The following is a 26549-nucleotide window of genomic DNA, read 5'->3' as shown; positions in this document are numbered from 1 at the left end:
CTGTAGCTTTTTGATCCAAATAAGCAGTTGACAGGTGTAACAGCGAGCAATTAGAGCGTTTTACGCGGTAGTAAGACCACCGGCTGTGGCTGGGAGGCTCTGGAAACGCCCTCAATGAAATCAAACAAGTTGATTAATGATAATTAATTCATAAATAAATAATTAACTCTCCATGGCTGCCCCTCCCTCTGGAACTCTGCCGTGATCCTAAAATCGAACTAACACACTCATTTCCACATATAACATCAATAACAACACTTCTGCTTGTGCAGTATGTATGCAGTGTACTGCATATACTGGCAATACTGTACAATAACATCTTGGTTAGGGTCACAAGAAGGCAAGTATTGAATTTCCATTGTGAGGTGGCGGCAGATGGTCGCTAAGTGTGTGGGTCACTGTATGTGTGGTATGTTAGTGTGTTTCTGTGGGAGTGATGTGTGCGCTCTTCATGCTGTGAAAACAGATCTCCTAATTTATACTGGGTGTAAAAGACTGCCTTTGTTCATAAGAATGCTTCGTTGTACATGTACATATGCCTCTGCTCAGGATGACAAACACATGTGTATACACACACACACACACACACACACACACACAAAGAAGCTCCCACCTTACACCCTCCACTAGTCAAACAATGGCCCAGTATCCACCAGCGTGCAGACCAGTATATTTCAATTCTACATTATCTTATCTTTCTGCAAACAATGTTGCATGTGTTTGATGACTTTTAGGGAGGGAGCAGCCCATTGTTCCAATCACCCATTATTCCAAAACCATAATAGTCAGAAAAATGTTGCATTGGACCAAAAGCCCATATGTCCAACAATTCATCCCGAAAACTAACAGCCATTGTCCGAAGGTCCATTGGTGTGCAAATAAAACAGACCTACCGGTAGTACGTGGTTGATTATTGTTCTTACTATTATGCAGAATGCCCCATGACCCAGAATGGCCGAGGTCTCATTGCTGAGAGTCCAGTGTCTGCTTGACCCTTCCACCATACCTCCCTCCCACCCACTCCTTTTCAGTTCAATTAATATCAACTCAATGTTTATTTGATAACCAAGCATATAACCAAAATCCAGTGCGAATCACAAACAGAGATATTTAATGGAATAGAGCCTCAACTTGAATGAACTGAGGTTTCCCAGTCTAGCTGCCTGATCAAACCCAAAAGAGACTTCTGATATGTATTAGTGGTAAGTCTGATAAGTCCAGTGGTTATATTTTGGAGTAATTCTGCCATTTGGTCATCAAAAAACATTCAGCGGACCGGAGCCTCCAAACGTCATCAGCTCAGGGATGGGTTGAGACCGGGACCCAAATCTCTATACCCCTGCAAACCACATCTTGCACTATTGGACTGCTATAATACACATGTGTTGCCTCGCCCTCTGGTCCCCGGGCTTTTTAAAACTCTTACGCATACTTTTACAATGCCGTCTCTTCACACCCGGCGTCATTGCGTTTTACAGGGCGACGGACGCTATGAATCTGACAGGATACAACTATGACATTTTTTATCTTCTATTTCACAAGATAGTGTTATATGTAATTATGAGAGTTGCAAAGTACATTTTCAATATGAATACTGTGTTTGTGTCAAATATTGAAGAGGTATTTACCAAGCAGACTGAAGTTTGAATAAATCCCCTTTTTCACCCAGTAATTTTAAAAGAATGAAACCTCAAGGGTTTCACTGGATCTGGCTCCTCTACTTACACAGTACAACTTTTGGAATGAATTATATTGCCTGTCCTGTCAAAGGTATATAAAAATGAGTGCCGGGCACAAGAATGCATTATTATCTTGACGCCTTATCGCGTTAATGCACTGCTCTACTGCAAGTTTAAATAAAAACAGTTATTACTTAGGAAGCACGTTTCTCTCTGCCTCTGAATTTGCATAGCAGCACATAGAGACACACGATAGGCGACAGTGAGGTTGCAATGTTGATAAGTATTGGCTTGGGAGGGGTGTCATCACACGTCCTAACCAAAGAGAGCATTTAGGGGGCGGACCTAAAACTCAATGCTCAAGCAGTGATAAATATTTATTATATATATTATATATTTATTAATATTTTATTCAAATTATTTGATATAGTTGATAATTTGATAGAGAGAAATACTGTTACTATGTAAAGACTGCTTTTAAAAGGTGCCTTATTTTTTTAAAATGTCCGCATAAATAAAAGTGCGAATTTACTAGTTTTAAATTAATTAATATAAAAAAAGACAGGAAGTAGACATTTTCAAGATAGCTAATATAATAAGTGATTATTTTGTTTACTAAAGGTATGACTAAAATTTGAAGATGTGTGATTTCAAACCTGTATTGTTGAGGTAACTATGGAGTATTCACCTCATGGGGCCGTTTGTGTGGGGACGTGAACACAGAACCTACTTAAACTGTGGACCAAAACAAGACCTCTTCCCCAAGGTCTCATTGGGTTTCATTCACCAATTATTCTTTATTATTATATTTTTATGTTATTAAGTCTACATGTGATTCATAAAGTGTTCCTAAACAGCGGAATTGTTCGCAGGTGCTGATGAATGATGATGAAAATGTCGTAAATACAAAGCTCGTGCTCCGTTGGCGCGACGGTGGCGCGTGAAGTAGAGATGGTGCGCTGGGAACCGCAAGGTTGGGGGTTCAAGCCCTGGCTGCTCTAGGTCAAAGTGTCCCTGACGAAGACACTTAACCCCTAATTGCTTCCTGCGCAAAATATGGGTTAAAAATGCAATGTGAGTCGTGGATAAAGTGTCTAAATGACATGTAATGTAATTTGGCATAGGTTAACGCCCCGTTAATTAATATAAAAGGACTCAGATACCTGGTTGAGGCCTCAACTCCAAAAGAAAGAAAAACTGAATTCTAAAGTGGAGATATTCCTGCAAGAAGTAAGTGCAAAACACAAGTAATTATGTGTAAAATTATAAAAATTATTAGTTCCAAAATTATAAAGCAGAGAAATATTCCATTTTAAATTAGAACGGACAAACACGGCATAACTACTTATTTTGTCAGCTCTCAATTGTGTAATAGTGCTCTTGGGTGTGCGTGAATTCTGTTCTTACCTAAGAACAAATCCCAAATAAGAAAACATTGGTGAATGCCAAAATATTTGTGAAAACTGTGTAAATTGGGATTAAGCACATACTTCTTTTTAAGAACATTTGGTGAAAGAGGCCCATTGTGATCTTTTCCTGGAAATGATCCATCCCAACTGGATGACCTTGTGCACCTTTTTAGAATTCAACCGATAATTTTGCGGCGCTGCTTTTCATTCAACAACAGGCTTGGAAAAAGATTGTGGAGGTGTGCTTATGCAGGAGCAGACGAGGTGACGGGAATTGTGTTCAGTTACAGCTCAGGCTTGTTAGAACTTTAAGCTTTCTTTCCGTTGCTTAACCGTTAACATAAAATCCTTTACTGTCACTCTCCAGGCTTCTCTTTCCTTCTCCCAAAGCTCACACATACTCAAACAAAACCTCACCTGAACTGGATTAAAATGAATTTTAACTGAATTGAACTGAACTGTATTCATTTGGAAATTAAATTAAATCAACGGCTGTCCAATAGAAATATTTAAAGTGACAGAGTGTCACTTTGCTTATTTTCCTGTTTGGAAATTGAAAACAAGCCAACCGGGAGCCCGGTCTGTAAAAGGAAAGGAAAAATATGTAAGAATTGATGCTGATCTCTGGGGACAGTCGAGGGATGCTGGAGGAAATACATCGGGCTGATCGGAACCATTGCTGAAGAGAGAATCCTGCTTTTGAAACAATATCATTTCTGTACTTTTCCAATAAGGCAAAACATGTTTTTTAGCCTCCAGAATATTGTATCACCTACACTAGAACCACTTTAAACCATTTTAGAGGGATAATGTTGTCTATGAAACACTAACAGAGTGAAAACTTGGGCTCCTATCATTTTGGGTTATTTGTTTGCACCTTTTAGATCAGAAATTTCTATACCTGTTATTTTTTCCCGTGAGCTGTGAGATAAAAGAAGAGTGGAGGGTCGCCCGCTGAGGATCGGACCCGCCCATTCAATCTTTACAATTTCAAAGATTGGCGAGCAATAGATTGCTTTTTAAATAGAATGCCTAGCTACCTATCTTAGAGCCACTGAATATGTTACGTAATGGCCGTTGGTTAAATAAGTGGCAGCGTTTGATAGCAGAGCCACTTACCTCGCCGTTATTTTTAAGACTACGATACTGTTAGTATGGCCCTTATTTCCTGTATGGACACTAAAACAAGTGGAAAAAGAGAGTGGAAGAGAAACATTATAGACACGTTGGGGTGGGGAGGGCATCCATCTGCAGTTCCTCTGGTTGGTGATGATGATTGACACGATATTTATGTATATATGCTCCAACGATTCCATCTTTAGAGTCAATATTATGCTTGTGGTTAAAAGACAGGATCAGCGAAGGAAAAGCAAAAGAGAAGCCCGAGCACACTGAAGATGTTAGAACATGTCTTTCTAAAGGCTCAGTCATTTCAATGGAGGAGCTGGTATATGTTGTGTTTATCAAATCAAATAGAAGAAAATACTGCATTTGTTGGGGACTATTTTGTACAGCAGATGAATCCACAAGTAGTTCTCTAATGGCTCTTTTGGCCCGGTGTATCCAGGGTTCAGTCCAAATACACTACTGTGTTCATGAACTGAAGGTCCATGCATGTGTATTTATTTGAGTTCCACGTTTAAGAGGATAAAGAGATTTCAGGCTTTAATACACCGATTATTGGTAAAGCATGAGAACAAAGTGCAACTTGTAAGATTGGAAAATGACTCCGTTGCATTCTGTGGAAAGAAGGCCAATGAGGCCACAGCTGGAGAGGATACGTGATTGTAAAAAAACTAATTTTTATCCTTAAGCTATTACTCTAGTTTGAATAAAACAAATCTTTAATTTAAGAAAAATTAAGGAGCCATTGAGGTACGACTGTAACCACCATTCACTTTAAAAGCAATGTGAATCTCAATGCCATACTTTGTTTTGGCACTTTTTTTCAAAAAGCCTTAAAATAAAGGAAAGAGTTTGTTTAAAAATGTCAGGCTTTAATACTGTAATAATGAAAAATTGAATGGAGTTATATGACTTATTGACATTTTAATATTTATACTTTTTATTTAACAAATATATTTTATGTTATTTTATGAATTGGCCTCCGGCCTCCCGCCAGTTCGCATTTTAATTTGCTTTAGTTAGATTTTTTTACGAGAAGATTTAATTAATTTGCACATGTCAGTGTGCTCTGCCACATTACACCTGGCTCAGTCTACAGAGGGAGGAAAGTAAAGACAATGCATCATTTATTGTTACAAAAGTTGAATATTTTATGTGGCGTTTCTGCGTCTTATCCTCCCCATCATTACTGTCAATGTTCCTTAATAGCACGCTTAATAAGTAATGAGCAGCCTGAGAGCGACATGCTGCCTTGGCTGTGTTCTTTCTTAAGGCAAATAAAATATCACTGGATTGTTGCTAAAGTGGGACTTAGCCTACAGAACAGATTTTCAAACAAATAAAGAAAATATATTGTTCATACTGTATCGCAATTGTGGATGTTTCTAATGACATACTACAGGCTGCAGTGGGTATTTCCAGTCCAGCAGGGTTTAGCTTTGGGATTCTAATTACTGTGGTTTTAACAGGATTACACGAGATAAAATGTACTAAGACGCTCGGGGTGTTTGCAGGCTAAATGAAATAGGATGTAATACGGTTGTCTGCTGCGCGGCGATAAGACGATGTCAATAGGCACCGACAGTATCAGTTATCTGGAATGAATAACAATGGTGTGAAGCTTTCTGGAACTATTCTAGTGTTTCCAGAAATATAAAAGGCACCACATTTTTTTTTGATGTAATAGATCTATCATTATGTTCTTTTCTGACAGCAAAAAATAAAGCTGAAACCAACAATCATGTGGACAAATGAGATGTGCATTCATAGAACAAGGATCCACATCTTTAGAAACCTTATCAGGGGTCATTTTAGATTAAATTATTGGGCTAAAATTGCATAATTTTAAAAACATAATCAAGGGGAATTTAAGCTCTAAAAGTACTGTGTTGGTATTTTGCAAATCTTTGTTTTTTTCTTTTTTGTGGGATGTTTGTTTTTTGTTGTTGTTTTGTATTGGTGTGTTTTTAAATTACATTTTCACACTGCCTCTTGACCAAGTAAGTACCAAACCTCCAAGCAGAATTCAAGTTAATTTAACAAATATGTCAATTAAAAAACATAATTATTTTACCATTGACAGAAAATGCTTATTTCTCTATAACGTTTGAGAATAAATGAAGGAGTATGTTGCCGAATTAATCAGGTGACATCTCAAGATGTGATTAAAGGGCATGATTATTACACAAGTGTATCTTTGCAATAAACGGCCACCGTGCCGTGAGTCCCTGAGGCTACTGGTGGTTTGAGCAACAGGTCTGGGGATCGGTCCGAGAAGATGTTGCAGGTCAAATAACTGGTCTGTGACCAATAACCATGTTGTATGATATGCCGATCACGTGTGTGGGTTTTCTTGGTAACGTGCACTCTAAAAATGGATTAAATAATTTGGTCCTCTAAACTTGAGACTTTTTTTGTGCACTTCCTTCCACTCGTATGTTACTGTTACTGTTGAATGATTTGACTGGAAGACTTTTTACGTAAAAACCGATCAAAGTAGGAATATTCAAAAATATTCTTTATTAGACCAATAAAATAGATATAAAGATCTGCCTTAGGGTCAAACATCCAAGTGACTATGAATGAATTGACCTTTTTTTTAATGCTTCGTTGAAGTCAGGTATGCTTTCCGAATTTTGCTTTTACTATTACAGGTCGTCACACGATGAGGATGTGCAGGTCTTCGTGTCATTAAATATGTTGTATGAATACCAGTATTTGAGTCTTAGGAGGAACCTCTCCAAACAGAACAAAAAAACTGTTTTTAGTGTTAAATTATTGAGCTTCAGTGCTCGAGTAGAATGGAGGTCTTCTAACTGTGCTGGTGTGCCTCCTGCTGGGGAAGCAGGGCCGACGGGTTTTAGTTGCTAATCTTTAGGTTGCCTGTGTTTTGTTGCAGTAATTAGAGCTTCAGTTAACATTTCAATTTCAAAAAGAGGGATTTATTCATATTTACAACCACATTTTATTAACAGAAACAAGGCACATTTACAGGAGGAAATGACATTCTCATCACTGCCGTTGTTGAAATGATTAAAATACATGCAGTCCCCCTGGTTAGTTGAAACTATTCATCATCCTCATCATCATCCTCAGCAGCAGCAGAAGCATGGCATTAGTACAGAACAGCTTACATTAATGCACCACAACAACCACAACAGCTCTTAGAGTGCATAGAAAGACAAAAGACAATGACGGACAGCATTCACGTGAGATAAGTGGCAGAGAGACGCAGAGATGCTTTCGTTTATTTGTCGTTTCAGAGACTGGCCACTGGAGGCTGTCTGTCAACAATGGGTTCGGCGGCACGGCGGCTCTTTAACAACAGTTTGGAAAGCGGGCGGAGGCAATCCAAATACAGACTGGCACACAGAGGATGACTACGACAGCACTTTATACCACCTCACCGCCACCGCGTGCTCATCACGGCATCAATGAAGCTTTCCACAACGCGTGTGTTACGTTGATGAACGAGACAAGGTGAGAGCTTTGGAAGCAGCCTGGTGTGTCAAATCCCAGAGTTTAAAGGTTAAAACGCAGCCAACTAGCACGTTGTGTAGAAGGCCTGCAGTACGTCGGTGGAGATGAGTATAAACCGCTCAAATGATGCACAACCTTTGTTTCAGGAAGAGAAAGAGACACAGACAAAGAGAGAGAGAGGCACACAGAGGGGACGTCCACGCTACACCATCTGCAACAATCAACACTGAGATGCACGGGTGGAACCGCTTTTGTGTGTGTGTGTGTGTGTAGAAATGTTTTGTGGGATGTCCTCCTACGCAGATTTCAGCACTTTGCTTTGTTTGCTTCCAAAGGAAGAGTAATTATCAGCAAAGACAAGTGCAAAACAAGTAATTGTATTGAATTACGAATGATTTATGGGTAATTGTTATCACAAGCACGTCTGAGGCTGACTTTAAAATCTACCCCCGCCAGGGATGATTCTGTATTCTGTACAGAAATGGACCCGTTTGACATTTATCAGTAGGATCAATAAGAGGGTTGGAGATCGCCTCACGTCCACTGGCCTGTAGGTATGAGGGGGTCTCTGCATATGATCACGGGAAGTAGAGCTGAAATAACCCTGCAATCAATCCTTTTTGCAGACACACAATTGGCTTGAATACAACATGTGACTCGACCTTTAGCACAGCATCTACAACCTGTGTAGTCTGTGAAGACCATTGTGCCAAGATACCACCAAGATACCACCAAGCATGGCTTTGCTTGATGTCGTGGTGTGCGAGGAAGGTAAATGCTCCAGTAGTGGCTTCTCTTTACATGATGGGAATCAAATAAATTAGGATCAAAAGAAGAACTGGTATTGTCGTCTTCCAGCGGCATGGGGCCCCTAATGGGGAGCGACATGTATGAGGGGAGAGTCAAGCTGATCCTGTTAGGTGTTTCAATGGATTTTACATGGGTGTTAAGGTTCAGAGTGTGCAATCAGACATGGGGAGGCCATCCATATTCATGCTGCGTCAGCGCCATTTTAGAAAGGAGGAAATTGTTTTTCTCTCTCTTCGCCGTAAAGTCGTGCTGTTGATCGCTTATGGTCACATTTGTGTGTGTGTGTGTGTGTGTGGGGAGGGGGGGGGCGCAGCAGCAGCAGCGTTGCATGTGGTCTAAAGCTCGCCAGTGAAAACGTAATTTGAGGAACCGTTTTGCATGAAAAAGGAAGCATTAAAGGGGTGGGGGAGGGGTAATGCCTCTCGGCTCGGCTCACCCGACCCCCCCCCCCAATAATAAATGCGCTTCATGGAGTTGTATAAGAGGAGGCTCCACTCTTTAGCCAAAGCCAGAGGAAACCCGGCGTAGTGCATTTCTGGCCTGCTCATGCTCATCTCCACGGACTTCAATGACGTTTCAATCCTTAGATCTTGATGTAAACTGTGTAAAATGAAACTAAATAAAAATCTAACTCTGACACAACATTTAATCATCTCCCAAAACAGTCCATCAAATCCAACTAAATGGCCTTTATTTGATTTCGAAGGGGAGGTGATATACAATCAAACAAAATGTGACTATTAGTTGATTACCTATGTAAAGACAAACATGTTTTCTGTTTTAATTTAAAAAATGCAGAGTGTCATTCTCTTGTTGCAGTTGCTCATTTGCATACAGGTCCAAATTGTGCGCCTGTGAACATTTGTTTAAACCAGGCTCCAAAATCAGTTTTTTTTTTCGATTTCACTTTTAAGTTGAGAGCTTTTTTACTTAGAATTTCGCTAGGTGTCGATCCATAATTTAGAAAATACTGTCAACAGTAATAAAATATGAACAAATCCCTCGGTAAAACAGTCAGATTAAAGATAGGAATGAAACTGGAAAGTTGGTGTATGTAGGTTTTGTAAAATTGAATTTATTTTGAAGAAACTACAGGTAAAAAATGAATATCACAATAAAATGTTGTTTACTTACATGAAGTTATTTATTTTGTTTTATACAATTTTGATTAAATGTATAAATGCAATGAGGCGTTATATAACTGCAGCTTTTGGTGAATAATCTACAGAGACAAATTATTAAAATGTGCCGGTCTGGAAAAAGAAAATCTTAATGGCATCTTTTTTAGCTCACAGGCCTGATTAAAGAATAATTACTGTTCAACAACCTTTTTGTTTACAATCATAATTTAAAAAAATGAATTGATTTGTGGAAGAAATGGATGAGTGAAAATTAATTGAATTGATCCAGCAGTGAGGCTTTGATGTTGATGATTTGATCTGTTTGATATGGCTGAATTAAACATATTTGGATGTTTTTCCAGAAACATCAAGATATTTACCCACCAGACTGTTATTACTATTCTATCATATGCCAATTTAAACATACATTCACTACTGGATAGGCTCAGACAAATAATACGTTAAAAATATTGGAGAGGACGTTTGAGCCTCCTTTCTCAACTAATTAATACTGAAATTTAAGACTGTTGAATATCATCTAACTATAACTATATAACATAGAACAAACAATTCATGTAGTTATCATAGAACAGTAATTTAAGAGATTAATATAAATGAAAGAAATGGATTTAGTTATCGTGCTGTACTGAGCGAGTCCCCAGAGCAACAGCCCAACTGGCTCAAACTGATATCGAACCTGCACCATTAAAGCACCACATCAGCTGATGTGATAAACGCCTGACACTCCTAACCATGTTTGATTACTGTCCATTACATTAATTAAGGCAACTTGCGTTTAAACTATGCAGTATATAAAATGTGCATACATTTCCATCGAAGAAATATGGATGAAGCCAGCTTCAACTGTTTTCATTTTGTCGGCTGTTTTTCCAGAGGGAATGTTAATATCTTTTTGTATCACTCCATAAATCCGATTATACTGACAAGATAAACAGCTAAATCCCTCAGAATATACACAAAGTTTGTTGTATGTGAATGTGACGTGAAAGTGGAGATTCTGAGTCTGAGAAAAAAACGACTGAGCTGAAACTAGATTTTGCTGAGTGTGCAGGCCGTCCTGCTAGCTTAGCATTGTGCTAACACACACTGCTCATGCAGAGAATCAGAAGTTGTCAGACGGACCGCCAGTTCTTCTCCCGGAGGCCGAGAACAATCTCGAAGCAACATATCCAACACACACAAAAAAAAAAACAGAAAAACACAACGCTGACCGTCGCCACGGAGACACACTGACAAGACGCACGGTGGGACAGACGAGGGGACAACCATGGATCGTCACAAGGAAGAGCAAAAGAACATTGCAATGCAGTACAGATCAAAGAAGGGGTGTTTTTTCTGGAGGGTGGGGGTGTGTGGCATCCTGACAGTCCTCCGTGGGCCGGCGGGTGTATGTGGGAGAGAGGTGGGCGGGGAAGGGGGGATTGCGGCTGGTGTTTGGCGAAGAGAGGACTCTCCTCGACTACGCGTATTCTTAAGCAATAACAACGTGATCCGTATTATCCACCCAAGAATACCCGTCACCGAAGAGAGTCTTTCAGTGAACCCGGGGGGAGCTAAGCCGCAAACTGCGTGAGCGGCGGCGCCGCCGCCGCCACTGCCGCCCTTGCGTCACCATTGCCATTGTCACCATGGCCATCGGCGCCGCCATCAGCAGCCACCCTTCAGTCCCCCTCGTGCCACATAGACACAGACACACAGGCAGAGAGAGTGGGGCAGTGGCGTCCATTGAAGACGAGGCGAGGTTCCACCAACGGTTCCTCTGCAAAAGGAGAAGAAGGTGGCGTTTCTTTTCCAACCGAGCCGGGCAGCGTGTTTGGAGGGTACAACAAAAAAAAAAAGAATTGATTCGCTTAAGGCTGGAGAAAGAGGGCGTGGCTCAGGCCAAACCCCTCCCCCCTTTCAAACAGCAGGCATCTTACCTGGACGCCGCTGCCTCCGTCTTCTGGGAGCGTCCGCCGGCAACATCTGTCCTCCCCCGCGCGGCCGCTATCGCTGGGCGCAGCCCGGGCATGGTGAGGTCTGTGGGAGGGGGGGTTCACACAGGGGGAGAGGAACAGGGTTAGAGGGGTGAGGACCAGCAACCTGCCAATAGCCCCGTGCACGCCATTAGGCCCCCGACCCCGTGCGAGGCAAGCAGAGGAATCAACACATGGGCTACACCGGGGGGGCATGCAGAGAACTAATTTGTTTGATTATATAAAAGGGTGCCGCTTATATGCAGCGCAGCAGCCGCGCCGCAGGCTGATTCCTGTTGAATATACGTATCAAAAATTCATGCAGTGATGGAGACACATCACAACGACATTTGCTCCCCTAAAAAATCCAAAATAAAATTCCTAAATGTTAAACCGGCATTAATTATTATGACCCCCCTCCCCTCCCCCCTTCTTCTTCTTTGTTTTGGAAAAATAAAATATCGAGGAGTTTAAACGTCGGAGCGGAGCCATTAATAATGTATGAAAAGTTCAGGCTAATTTATTCCGCTCCATTCTAATTGAACTAGCCGGCTGAATGCAAAGGTCAGGCTCCAGCTAAGCCCGTCCAAAATGAGTCCATTGATTTGCCCCCACTCATCAATATTCACTATTGCTCCGCGGATGTTTTGGTTCAAAAAGGTAAAAGCTGGTTGGCGTGTGTGTGTCACAATAGACTCTTTCCAGATTGCATGTTCATAGAAACTGAGTTAAGATATTGACAGCGAGAAAAATTGTTTTAAATGTGGACCATAAAAAAAGGAGCGTATTTGCTGTGGTGTCTATGCTCATTATTCTGTGTGGACTCTGCAGAGGTTCTGAAGGTGGATGGACAAACTGACGGGCAGACAGATGGGGAACAGACAGGAAGAGGACGGATGTGAGCAAAGAACAAACGATGACGGAGAGAGAAGAAGAAGAAAGAAGAAAGCAGATGTGCTGCTAATCAACAAGTTTGCTTTTCCTTCTCTTTTGTTGTTTTTTTTTCTTCTCTAAATCGCTCTCTCATCCTCCACTCGGCCGGCAGCGGCACACACCAACACACGTCCACCCGAAAGAGGCAGAGCCCCCCGTTCACTCGCCCAAACACCTCCAAGCTGCAGAGAGCTGGGAATTACAACCCGCAGCCAAACACACACACACACACAGATCGTCAGCTAACCTGGCCCAACCCTTGCCATCTGTAAGGATGGAGAGCAAGAGAACCTGAGGGCTTCAGCTGGATATCATCTCCTTTCTCTCTCTCACACACACACACACACACACACACAGGTCGGCCAGCCAGAGTATCATTGATTGTTGGGTGGGAGCCCCCCGGAGACCCATCGGATTACCCTGAGAGCATCTCAAAATCACACACCAAGAATCTTCTCGTGGCTTTGCTCTCTTTCAAACTTCCCCCCAACACACACACACACACACACACACACTGACAAATTACACACAAACGCACACACAGCGAACGCAGAGCACCACAGGTTGTTGGGAGAAGGAACACTGTGAAGGATGTGAGTCAAATACACTCTCCAGTCTTTTTATTAGACTTCATCCATCACTCAAGTTAAAAACCCTCCACAAACCTCCTTTTTTCTCCTCATTTTAATTACACACAAGTCCGATGAAAATGGTAATAGTGGACGAGGGGGGAAATAAAACACACTGGCGTACAAAAACTACACAACACAAGTACAGAACGATGAGGCAGGAAAAATAGAAACTCAAATCTCATCCAGTCAAAGAGAACAAAATAGAAACACATATATTCAGAAACGTTCCATGAGAGGAGGAAGACGTGGACAAAGAGAAGGTGGTCCGGTCTTTGTGCCCAGGTGGCCTCTTACCCTCTCTTCTCCTTCTCTCCTGTAACCCAGGGTGTTGCCTCTCCTCTGCTCTCCCAACGGCCTCTTTTGAAAAAAATTCCTCCCCTTTCCTTTCCCGACGCCTTTTGCCGAGAGTCCGCAGCAGGCTGGGAGGGGGAGATCTCCCTCCCCCTCCCAATTCCAGGAAGAGCTCCCTGAGGAGAAGAAGGAGGCAGATCCCGGCAGGAGACGGAGGATCCAGCGGCGGGGGAGCCGGCGGCAATGGAGCAGGTTAGTGGTGCTGATGCTGCCCTAAGAGAGGGGATGAGGATGGATGAGTAACAAAAGATCCCCACCTCCTCTTCCTTTTCTCATCTTCACCTCCTCCCCTCGGTCCTCCACCACTTTCTCTCCTTCCACTCTTCCGTTCTCGGAGCGCAGAGAGAAGCAAGTTGTTGCTCCGCCGCGGCAAAACAAACTGACAGCCGGCGTCGAACCGAGCGAGCGAGAGAGAAGAAGGAGAGGAGAAAGGGAGAGCGTGTGGTGTGATGTGGGATCTGCGAACGAGTGATAGAGAGGAGAGAGAGGGATACAGAGGTAGAGGTGGATGGGTGGAGGGGGGAGGAGGGAGGAGGATGGGCAAAGGAGGAGGAGAGAGAGAGAGGTGGGGTGAGGCAGGACGCGTGGAAGGATGAGAGGGAGAGAGAGATGTAAAGGAACAGTGAGAGGTACTGCAGCAATGAAAAGCACCAGCAGTCCGTCTAACTGACTCCGTCCCCATTATGAGGACACACACACACACACACAGCCTGGCACTCGTAATGGCGCATTAATTGATGGTCTGTGCGCTTCACGACCAACACCTCCAGCACACCACACATTCTGGGAACGCAAGAAAAAATAAATCATCAGAAATAAAGGAAAGGATGATGATGATGATGATGGTGGGAAGATTAGAAGGAGTAAGAAGAGAGGAAAATGAGTCGGCCCCTCGGGACTGATGAATATACACAATAGGGGTGGTGGGGGGGGGGGGGGGGGGGTCCGGCAATCATGCACTCACACACCACACACGGCACATCATCTACTGTGGGCAGCACTCACAGGCAACAATAGCCTCAGCATGTGTGTGTCTGTGTGTGTGTGTGTGTGTGTGTGTGTGTGTGTGTGTGTGTGTTGAAGGAGGTTCAAGTGGAACAATATTTGATTTCATGTGATTCATGATGAAGAATGTTCCTCTTCGTTCAAAAGGAAAGTTAACAAGGTGTTATCAAGATGTCTGTTTACCCCCCGGCGGAGGTTTCACTGATTGGCTTCATGAGAATAATAAGAATAATACATTGTTATTATTCTATTATTGTTATGAAGCAAATACTGGCAGGACTACATTTTTCATTTGATTCAGAATTTGCCCATTTAGAATGTTCAAAATCCCGATAATATAATATTTATAATATCCCTTTGAGAAACCGCTCAGCATCCACAAAAATACCGTCACATTTTACATAGTGCTGCAAAAACTGCATTCAAAGCTTCACGAGGGACGAGAATCAAAAGAAGGAAACACACCGATGGTCTCATATGAAAATAATGACCGGACCAGATCGGCGTCACAGAATGAGCCGCTACGGAGCCTCGCAGGGCGACACAAGCAAGCTTTTTTAAACCAAAAAAAATAAGCAGAGGACCAGGATTTCCAATGAAAAATGAAACTAATTTCCTCTGAGCTGATTTAAGGTCTTCTTAATGCCAACTGGTCTCTCAACTCGTCGCAACAGGCCTTGACTTTTTAAGCTGACATTTTCAATTAGCGAGGCTCAAAATCATTTGAGCACAAGGAACGCAGATAATGGTCTGATAGTTTAAGGTTCCCAGTAGGTGTCCGGAGCGCCAGCACACACACACACACACACACACACACACACACACACCAGGAATAGATCAGTGATACGGTGCCATTCTTTTTTTCAAAGCAGGCAGGGACATGAAATGCACCCGAACCTCAAACAAGCCTTCATGTTCTCCCTCTTTTTCCTTTATATAAAAAGGCCCAACGCCCCCAGTTGAAGCAATCAAGGTGACCACGATTGTGTTGAGATCCTTTCGTATTTGAAGAAAGTGGCAGAAACAGACGTGACCAAACGGACGAGAGCATCTTGATCTCAGCCGAGCAATGGAGCCATTACATTTACATTTCTGCGTTTAGTCTCTTAAATCTCTCCAGGATTCCGCCCTCGGGGGTTAAAACTATTAAAAATATTATATATAGTTTTTGTTTTTTTCTGGGATGGAGATGCTTAGCTTAATGTATAGCAGACAAAGGAATGGAGGTGGGGGGGGGCGGCGCTGTTCCGTGGCAGTCTACTGCCCCCTAGTGGACACCTGCAGTCCGTCAGCTGCCGTCGGCTCATTGTTCGGCCCAAGCAGCTTTTAGAAAACAGAATTATATGTAGTAACCCTCAATGAATAATTATTACATTCCATGGCAGCCAGTCAATTCCAACGGAGGTCCCTTCCTGACAGCATGCATGAAACTATTCATGGAATCCTGGTGGACTGTTGAAATGTTTCTGCACATAAAAGATACAAAATACAACGAAAAATGAAAAGAATATCGCAATATAAAGGGCCTCATAGGTCCGTCTAGAAGGACACTTTCACTACATTTCAATGGGTTGCCCGTTGCTGTTCTAATATAACAGAGGGGGAGTCTGCCTCCCTGTTACTATGAATTGTTCAGCGTTGCAAATATGGCAAAAAGTAAATATCTGTATCAGGCTTTTTAATATTCATAACACACATAAACCCACGCACAAACATTCTCACTCAGGAACATTCTCAACTATTGTATTGAAATATTTTGGCAAAAGCATTCATGCCTAAATAAGAATCAAACTGAGAGAGAGAGAGAGAGAGAGAGAGAGAGAGAGAGAGAGAGAGAGAGAGAGAGAGAGAGAGAGAGAGAGAGAGAGAGAACTGGGGTGTGATGAGGTCATGAGCAGCTTTTCTTCTGTAAGAAGGTCTCTGTCTCTTCAAAGCAGCCAGCCTCACAAAAGAAAGTGAACTGGGTTTGCACCACAAGGCCACATCTCCGCACGGCGCCGTGTCGGCACAGCGGAGACAGAAAAAATCAATTCCATATTAGCTGCAAAATGATTTCCATGCGGCCGTTTCATGATGGCAGCACAGAATGAGGTCTCCTGTGAGCAGAACATCCCGTCCCCTGCTACGGGTCGGCTCGGCTACCGTTTGGATTTTAGCCATAAAGATTCTAAATTCTGATTTAATCATTCCAGTTTATGAAGATTCTCACATCAAACAGGCTTATTTCAGAAGAACTTTTGACTTTAACTACGTAGAAAAAGAAAGATACACACCTACATTGAGTTTATGGAATTTGTTAATTAATTTCACGGAGGTATTTTGTTTCTGACACTAGATAATAGAGAAATGATTTGATTTGATAGCTGCACTGTAAGGGTGAGTGGCCATCGCCCGCTGCTTTCCAGCTAACACGACAAGGAAAACTACAGTAGAACCGCGTGTGTAAAAGACGCGTTTGTTTTATTCGCCTCTTTGATAGCAAATAATAAAAGTGAGGTAAGGAATGTAATTTCAGTGGGTACACAGTGAGTTTAGGTCGTAGCTTCCAATTCTCTTCATTATACATTTCTTTCATCAATACTGAGTAAGCAGAATCTAAGGGCATAAGATCCAAGTTACCAATCTGTGATTGGAGGATTTTATCCATCCATCAATTAAAGCTCTTATTGTGACATCGCCGCGTCACACACCGTGATGCTGCGTCGCCGAGGGAAACCAGGTCTCTGCGGGCTGGTAAGCAAACAAAGGGCATCCGGCTGAAGCAGAAACAAAGTGGTGATATCGCTACCACCTCCTCATGAGAAAGAGATAACTGTAGTTTAAAACACTTACATGTGTGGGCAGCAGTGGTAATTGCATGGAAGCCATTTTAATGAGCTGGTGATGGTGGAACTTTTTTAATGGTGACCACTTTAAACCCTCAGACAGGTTGGGATCCAAAGTTGTTTTTAAACCGAGTACCAGCAATCCACAGATGAAGCCTGGCACATCATCACAATGAAACTAATTATAATGAAGCAATAAAAATAATGAATGAATGTTTTATCTGTAGTCCTCACACAAACACAAATCTTGCTGTGGCAACAGAATGAGTCGAGCAACACATTCACTGCACTGGGCATGTGCGTGCTGTTAGAAACACTACACACTCCTTTTAAACACACACAGAGGTCTCTATGCTATCGCTGCTCACGCCATCTGATCCTCACACATCATTAGGTTTGTTCATCATCAGTCGACAGTGGCTAAAAAATGGCCTCACATTTATGGAAGTAGCTGCAAACCTTCAAACACCCACCAACTAAAGTATGTGAAGGTTGTTTTTATGCGTAACAGAACCTGTTTATACACTTCTGACAACAAGTCTGTGTAAACGAGTGAGTCCCATGAATCAACAGGAGGAAGATCCTCAGCCGATGGAACGAGGACAATCCTTCCGTCTCTCACATTCAGGACAAGGCCGCACTACAAAAGAGTACAGCACCAAAGGAAAGGAGTAAAATACATAGCGATCTCTCTCTGTATGTATATACTGTGTGTGTGTATATATATAACTAGTGGTGGGCCGTTATCGGCGGTAACGTGCTGGGTTATGGTGAGACTCTTATCGGCGATAAAGAAAAAACAGCGCCGATAATCTATTCTCAAAGTTGGGTTGGGAGCTGGGTCGATACTACGCAAGCGATGATGATTTTCACTTTGATATTCCAGCGCGGATGTATACCTACGAGCGCGGATGTTTACCTAGCCAAATTGCACTGTGGGGGGCGAGAACGAGACATGCTAGCATGGATGCAGCTACAAAGTCAATGGGTTTGCTTCAGGGAAAATTTATTTTTAAGAAGCTTCCCAATGGAAAACTCGAAGGTTGTTTGCACCTTCTGCAAACAGGAATTAGTCTACTGTAGAAGTTCTTCAAGTCTCAAATACCACCTAAACGCAAAGCATCGCTTGGCTAACGCAGAAGAGGCCGGGCCAAGCACTGATGTAGCGCAGGGGAAGAGTCGTCGTCAAACTACTATGTTTGAGTGCAACCGAGGCGAGCCCGTCAGCACAGCTCTATCGGCCAAGCTAACGAATGTCCTCGCTCAGTGAGTTGCCACCAGCGTGGTAGAAGATGACGGGCTCCAGCTTGTTCTTCAGGCGGCCACAGGTGATCCATCTTAAAAACTACCTGCTAGGCGAACTATCATGAGGAGAATACATGACCAGCCCGCCCCTGGTCTAATGTGCCACCTGGCTTGAGAAACCTGTTCTCAAAGACTTACTTTTAGTAATTATTTGGGTAGCACACATATTCTAAATGCCTTCGGCAGAATTCCATTGAGCCATTTTAATCTAGATTAATATAGATTCATTCCAAGATTACAGTGAGATTAATCTAGATTAAAGAAATTAATCTATGCCCACCACTAATATTAACCTTCCTATACAACTAAACTGAACTCTCTTACGTTTTTAAGATCTCATTTCTCATTTCTCCCAGAATACGGTTGCTGTTTTAGTTTAAAACGCAGAGTTAACGATTTCTAGAGATACTCATTTGGGTTTTGGTGTTCTATAAATAATAACTTAATAGTTTGCTTGGTTGTGTGTGTGTGTGTGTGTGTGTGTGTGTGTGTGTGTGAGTGAGAGAGAGAGAGAGACACATCTAACAAGTGCGTTTTATCCTGCATCAGTTTGTCTGTAATTCAGCGCTGGTGCTGCGCTGGAGGCTCTGCAGACTCTGCTAATGAGCGACAGCGCTCCGTCCTGTAATACTAAGGAGCTCGGCTGTTGCTCTAACAAGAAGCAGCCTCCGAGTCGGAGGCACAGCAGCTCCACTGCGAGCTTGTCGACCGGTGACCTTCTGGCCTTGACTCGCAGAGCTTTGCATAATGAGAATTTCTACCTGGGCGTCTGATGCTACTTGTGGTTCAAGAGGTCAGCGGGATGAAGGAGGAGGTAATCATGTGCGGAGCCAGAGAGGGGCAGTCGGGGAGCGAGTGAGACGCAACTGCTGCTTTCTGGCATTTCATATGACAACACTGAGCTCTTCTCTGAGGTCAAAATAATACATAAATATATGCAGCTTTTCTATGGAATCCTTTTAAACAAGCATGGGTCGCATTTTTTAACAGTTAATCCTGGAGTGTACGTAAATGTAATGTTGCTTTTTAACTAGCTTCTCTATTTCCTCACAGCGTCCAGGTCTGTGTGACAACCTGTGCCCAACGGCCGATTCACCAAGCCAAAAAAGAACAAAATATTTGCGATTAAACACACGGAAAGTGTTTGCGTTAGCATTTCATCGTGGGATGACACGTTCCTCTTTACTGCCATGTGCAATGTTTGGTCAGTGGGCCCACCCATCACACTGTGATGCTCCAGGTATCCTTTAGTCTCAGTACATGTCAGCCCGTTGGATGTATAATGTTTTTGGAAATAGACTTCCAATGTAGTGTTACTTGTGTTGAAGGTGGGTTTTCTCTAAGTGACGCTACTGGTTTGGGTTGAAAAAGGAATCTTTACACGGTATGTTCCTTACATACTTAGTTGAGAGATAACTTAAAATACGTTGACGTTGGCGCTGAGCAAGCGTCAGCATTTGACATCAGTGTTTCAGGCCCTAAAAGTAGATGAGCTTCACAGAGTAGGCAGACAGCCGGGAAATGTTCTATCCTCACTTGTATCTACACTGTCCGTATATTGACCAGGAAGGTAGACTCGTCCCACTGGGTCCTCCCTGCCTTGTCCCTCTCTCTCTCTCTCTGTTCCCCCTAAGTGACCTCGAATCAAGGACTGTTTGGTGGATGAGGGTCACTTGTTGAGAGGCCAGTGTGTGTAATGGCTGAAAGCCAAATGAAAGGAAATGAAGGGCTGTGACCGAGGGGCCATCCTTGGAAGAGCAGCCAGACCTGCAGCAAGCAGACGGCACTTTTAAAGACTCAATTAGAGCGGCCTGATGATCAATGAAATCCCACCTTAACTGCCCGCCTTGTGTAACATTACGCAGGACTTTCACAGGTTATAACGAGTAATGATGGATGACATACTAATGGTCTACTTGTTGCAACAACAGGGATATATGTACTTAAATACAAACACGGCCCAGGAACAGTTTCAGAGACCCAATGCTGTCAACAAAAACAAGCATCGTTGTATAACTTAGTAGTACAGCATGAGCTGGTGTCACTGGCAGCGGATTTGCGTCACACGTATAGTCGGCATTAAAATAGTCAATAATTGTTCTCTTTTTATTTTTTGATACAAACCAAAAATCTGCACGACGGAGCCCTAATATGAGTACAGATGGAGGCAACAAACCTCAAACTATTGGTGCGAAAGCGTGACTCCCAGGCAACCGGAGAGACATTTCTGTCAAGGTGAATAATCAGAGAAAGTAGAATGGTTTGGCAACAGACACAGCTGAGCAGAGAGGAGCTGAGAGGCCTTCAGCCTTCAGCAGATTGTCTGTCGAATGAATTCGACGACACGTCCCCAAGGACCAAATAACAGGGAGAAGCTGAGAAACACTCATTGCTGCTCTGATTGCCATATTCTCCAGATAATTAACTGTCAAGGTTCTTGTCCCCCCCCAAACAACTCCCTCCTCCCTCGCTACTCTTCTGTTTTCCTCTCTCTCTCTCTGTGTGTGCTACTTCGTGGTGACGTTGCGGAGCTTGATCTGCCCCTCATTACTTACTGCCACATATTAGCTGCGTTTATCCATGAGCGATCGGCTATCGCACGGAGCAGGAGAAGGAGGCAGGCTGCGGCAAGGGTGGTGTGGGACAAGAGGAGGGTGAGTGAATTGAGGTGGAACTAATTTTTTGACAGGTCCTTGATATGAGTTGGGGGGGAAAGGAGGGGAGTTGTAACAAAACAGGGACTCAGCCTCTGAAATCCTCTGGGTTTGGGGGGAGGGTGGAGGGGTATTTCATTATTCATCCGAGTGACGCTGCTGTGTCTTGGCATCCAGACTCAGTAGATCGGGAGACTCCAACAAGTCGCTGGCGGGCTACCAGTAGCTTGCTAAGCAAATGTACATAAAGTCCGACTTTGTAAACCTGTTCAAACGTCTATCAAGTCACAGACAAATGGTTGCTTTCATGTTTGGTTGAATAGGTGATCCCGTGTCATAGGCGTTGACTGAAGAAAATACTCAGGGAAGGAAAGTGCAAGAAAGGTACAACTTTGATGAGGAATGGATGAAAAAATGACTTTTTCATAAAAGCAAATTTGTAAAACAAGCTTATCAGTGGAAAAGTGTACCATCAAAAGGTATAAGATCATATTGCCTGTTCTGTGTTCAACTAAAGGAGCACTTAAAGTAGTCGCCATAGCAACACACCTAAGAAGGTATAAGGAGTAGTTGTATTGAATAATAGTATTTCTGTAAAGTATAGTCTTTTTTAATTATGTCTCAAAATGCCCAGTTATACTCATTTTGCTTTGTAACCGAATGTGCTATGAATGGCCAGCTTGTGTATAAGTGTAAGGATACGGATATTTCTGTTTTTCTAAAAGTGACCATTATTTTACAAAAACACATTAAATAATGATCAGTTTCAGTATTGCTCGAAAATGTTAAATGTCAGACATTTTTAAAAACACTGCTTTTGTCTTTCCATGATAATGTCTCCCATCTCGCTCTTTTAATTTATTCATTTGCCTAACATTACCGTTGTAATAAAGGCATTAAATGGCCCATGAGAATACTCTACCTCTTCCATGAAATGCCATCAACAGTGGAATTTGTCTATTACTTTAATAATCTATGGTTGTGTAGTGTATCGTATAATGCTCAACAAACAATTATGGAGCCCTCAGGATCAGGTAAGTAAGATGTACGTGTACATCTCATCCATTTTTAGATATTCGCATCCAGTGCAGCTGTAGAGTTGCTTAAATTCCACAGTTCTCGGCTGAGGTAAAAAGTGTTTTTTTTGCGCTGCACAGTTCCTTGCAGAGTAACTGCACCTGCCATGTTTGTTTTCTGTTGATAATGCCACATTTCCGCCTGCTCGCCTGCTTTGCATAGAGCATGGGAGAAATGAGATAGGATCACAACAGAGAAGAGAAATGCCAGGTGTGAATCCAAAGGGCGTGATCAGGCTGTTCATTAAAAACAAATACTGAGTGACGCTATAGAATATGCATTCCTTTTGGGAAAAAATGACTTAAAGCTTATAACCTCAAGCTATTTGATTAAAATCGTAAAGTAAAATTCAAAAAACCTCAAAGCAAAGATGTAGTACGGTGCAGCCTTAGCTAAATGAATCCACTAATTTACCAAGCATTCTCTCATAAGAATATATGCAGCCGTATATGTTTTATTTATTGCACTCAGAAAACCCTATTGGCTTAACCCTCATTTTCACAATGATTGATCCCTTTTTCTCAGCCCTAATTACACATTTCCAAACCACTAGCTGTTGTTCAATGCGATTAATTCAATCCTCTAAATGCAAAAGTGACCATTAAATCTTTTATTTGGAAATTATTTGCACCACAGACCTGGGCCATAACACAAAGAACTTGGCAATTTTTGTCAGGCCCTCTGATTCTGGCCTCCCCCTCCCACTGCCGGGTGCTTCTTCTCTCCATCGCTCTGTATGTCCGTCCGTGTCTTCTTTGACTAAAGGAGTCTGGGGCCGGAAGCACAAATATTCTGAGAATTCTCTCAGTGAAGAAGAAGATGTCGCCTACGCTCAGTGACCTTCAAGCTAAATATAACATATGTGGAAGTAATTTGATTCAGGAAACTTACTTACAAATTCATATTCATATGCTCATGTGCTTAATCAAAGAAGAATGATTTAGCAAGGGTTGGTAATGTTGAAGGTGTAGCAGGATTTTAAAATTCATCCAACAAAGAAACAGAGCCCAGTTTTGATGATGGTGTTTTGTTTTACAATAGACACATTTCAGCACAAACGGATTATTGACAATTACGTTTACTGCCTTTATGAGACAATGTATTTATTTCTGCCAGATACAACCTTTAAAATGAAAAGGCTTTTATAGCTATATATAGCTGCTTTACCAATGAGAGAACAGTTTGCTGAAACCGTCACAAGCATCCCGCACATTCTTGGTCATTAGCTTATTGGAGTCAGCTTGGGTTGCTTTGGAATCAAATTAAATATGCCACCAACAGTAAGCAAGGATCGCTAATCAGCATTAATTTCGGTCATCGATGGCATCGACATATTGAGCAGCCCTGAAATAGACCATGTAGTTGCAGAGATAAGGCCTTTTTAGTACAGAAATGCATTATTATTATTATTTGGGCAAAGGCCTGGGCAGGGGACGGGGGACGGACCGGAACCAGCTGCCAGGGGGTGGGGGGAAGGGGGGGTAGATCGCTATGACTTGGTTGATTGAAAAGTAGCTTTAAAGCCGAAAAAGTGTGGGCCCCCCCTGACCTTTTGGATGACGGCGTCACTCCAGACTGCAGCGCTCAGTTGAAAATGGTCCCCCAGCCGGCCCATCCCCACACTAGTGATGACATATTGATATGATGAATTCAAAAGGCTTACACTCTATAACTTTCTAATTAGACCTTAAAGTAAGTGACAGTGACATTTTTTTTTAAATATACATTACCAGTCAAAAGTTTGAACACACCATCTCATTCAACGGCCTTTATTATGTTATTTTTTCTACATTGTAGATTAATATTGAAGACATCCCAACAATAAAGGAACACATATGGAATTATGTGGTAAATAAAAGAATGCTGAATATTTTCGATCGTTTAAGGTAGCCACCTTTTGCTTTGACAGCTTTGCACACTGGGCATTCTTTCAATGAGCTTCATGAGGTATTTCCCTGTAATGGTTTTCCAACAGTCTTGAAGGAGTTCCCAGAGGTGCTGAGCACTTGTTGGCTGCTTTGCCTTCACTCTGCGTCCAACTCATCCCAGACCTTCTTAATTGGGTTTAAGTGGGGTGATGGTCGAGCCCAGGTCATGTGACGCAGCCCTCCATCACTCTCCTTGGTCAAATAGCCCCCACCATCACGCCCCCTCCTACATGCTTCACAGTGGGAAGCATACATGTAGAAGCCATCCGCTCACCTTTTCTGCGTTTTATAGCGGATGGAACTGAAAATCAGAAATTACAGGTTTCCACGGGTTAACGTCCATTCTATGTGTTTCTTGGCCCAAGCAAGTTGTTGTTCTTCCTCAGTTGTGGCTTCTTTGAAGGTCTTATTCAGACAGCCTCCTCTGAACAGTTAATGTTGAGATGTGCATGCTACTTGATCTCTGCAAAACATTTGTGGGCTAATCTAATCTAATCCAAGGTTTCTAAGGCTGGTGACTCTAACCTATCCTGGGCAGCAGAGGTAACTCTTGTTCTTCCTGTCCTGGAGGGTCCTCACGAGGCCCAGTTTCAGAGCGTTTGAGGGTTTTGGTGGCTGCACTTGAGGATATATCAAACTTCTTGAAATCTTCCAGATTGATTGACCTTCCTGTCTTAGTAATGATGGACTGACGTTTTCTTTACTTAGTTGAGTGGTTCTTGCATTAGAGACGCCTGCCTGATGCAAACTCCCGATGAAAAGAAGACCCGTCTTACGAGCCAGACAGCGATGCGCAATCTTCTGCTGGCTCACCTACGGAAACCTCGTTCCAACTTTTACTTTATCCAGATAGTCAAGTTGGATCTTCTCCTCGGCCTGCTGCCTGGGCCATTACTGACTCTGATTGTAGGACCACACTAAACTATCTGTTTGCGACCCACCAGTTGAGAATCACTGATGTGGAGATAACGTAAAGATTTCTCTTCTGCCGGTAACCAATCGATTAGTTGAATGCGTTCAATCGTCTTTGGTTGACCATGGTCATCAGGGATGTGGTTTGATTAAAATGCTGTATTATGAGTGTGAGTGGAGAGCATGGCTGTCTGTCAATCAGAAGATTTCAATCCCCGTGGTGTGTGAGTGGTATGAATGTTAGTCCTCATGGGCAGGTGGCCCTGTTGTAGCTCCTGTTTGTGAACGATGACATTTTTGGATGGTCAGTAGACTAGAAAAGCGCCACGGCCACAATCAATTTAGCAATTACCACATTGAGAAATATCACTTAACAAGGAAATATTCTGTGACTTTAGGAAATCTAAAGTTATTGCAGGTCAATTGGTTTTTTGAGTCCCACCAGGATTCGGATTGTTACTGTACTCGACTTTAGTTTGAATAATCAATTTCATTCTCCAAAATCAGAGCAACAAGTCAGGTCCGGATCCTCCCATTACCTACAGTCCCATCCACGAGCATCACTACCGCCAGATAACATGCTATTACCCTCAGCCCGCTGGTCCAAGGCAACGAGCCGGCCGTATCCATCTCAATCTCTTCCAGTGCGTCGCCGTAATGTCCCTGATTATTCCAGGCAAAATTAAATTCAGACCGGATATTAGCGCTACACAAGCTCTCGTTGACAGCGCCATTTCCCTGGCATATGCAGGACATTATCCAGAAAAGCATTGCTCTCAGCCCAATTAATCCTCTTCCACAGCAAATTTGCGCGCGCGCACACACACACACACACACACACACACACACAACCGGAGTGCAGGAACACTTATACGCTTGCTTGCCCAGCTAAATGCAGTCCAATGTTATGCCAACCTACGCCTGGAAAAAACAAAGAGCACAGCAGCCAGCCAAACAGCATTGAACAATACTGCGGTGATTAGTAATGTGGGATTGTTTTTCAGGGCGTGTAAATTGAAAAATTCCAGCTGCTAAGCATGCAGAATTGATTCTGCGGAGGAAGCCGAGCTGATGCGTTTAGCAATTGTCCACACAAGCAAAATAATTCAATGGTAATAGGAGTGGCAGCTCGAGAGGGAGGGGAGGAATTGCACTAAGTGGAAAGAATATTGAGTCAACATTGCTGTCTTTGTTGTTGTGGAGTGTACATTGTGGCTTTAGCAGAATCTCTTTGCTTTGTGCATGCATGTGTGTGTGTGTGTGTGTGTGTGAGAGAACGAGGGGGGAGAGGGGTGGGGGGCAGACAGCCCAAACGGAAATGTACATT

At 42.7% G+C, this 26549-nt stretch overlaps 1 protein-coding gene and 1 long non-coding RNA gene across 2 annotated transcripts in view; one reads left to right on the top strand and one right to left on the bottom strand.

Moving 5' to 3' along the window:
• Window positions 1–26549, top strand: part of LOC120812009 (uncharacterized) — a 519303-nt gene that overhangs the window by 18704 nt on the left and 474050 nt on the right. The gene's annotated exons all lie outside the window — the stretch shown is intronic.
• Window positions 7134–14503, bottom strand: LOC144390440 (uncharacterized). Its single transcript, XR_013454482.1, has 3 exons — window positions 13460–14503; window positions 11565–11664; window positions 7134–11404 (listed from the first exon to the last, which is right to left on the bottom strand). It is a non-coding gene; the product is annotated as an uncharacterized LOC144390440 (long non-coding RNA).

This window comes from Gasterosteus aculeatus, chromosome 21 (genome assembly GCF_964276395.1).
Source record: "Gasterosteus aculeatus chromosome 21, fGasAcu3.hap1.1, whole genome shotgun sequence".
In the NCBI taxonomy this organism is placed as follows: Eukaryota; Metazoa; Chordata; class Actinopteri; order Perciformes; family Gasterosteidae; genus Gasterosteus; species Gasterosteus aculeatus.
The sequence above is the reverse complement of the archived record's forward strand: the minus strand, read 5'-3'. Positions and strand labels throughout refer to the sequence as shown.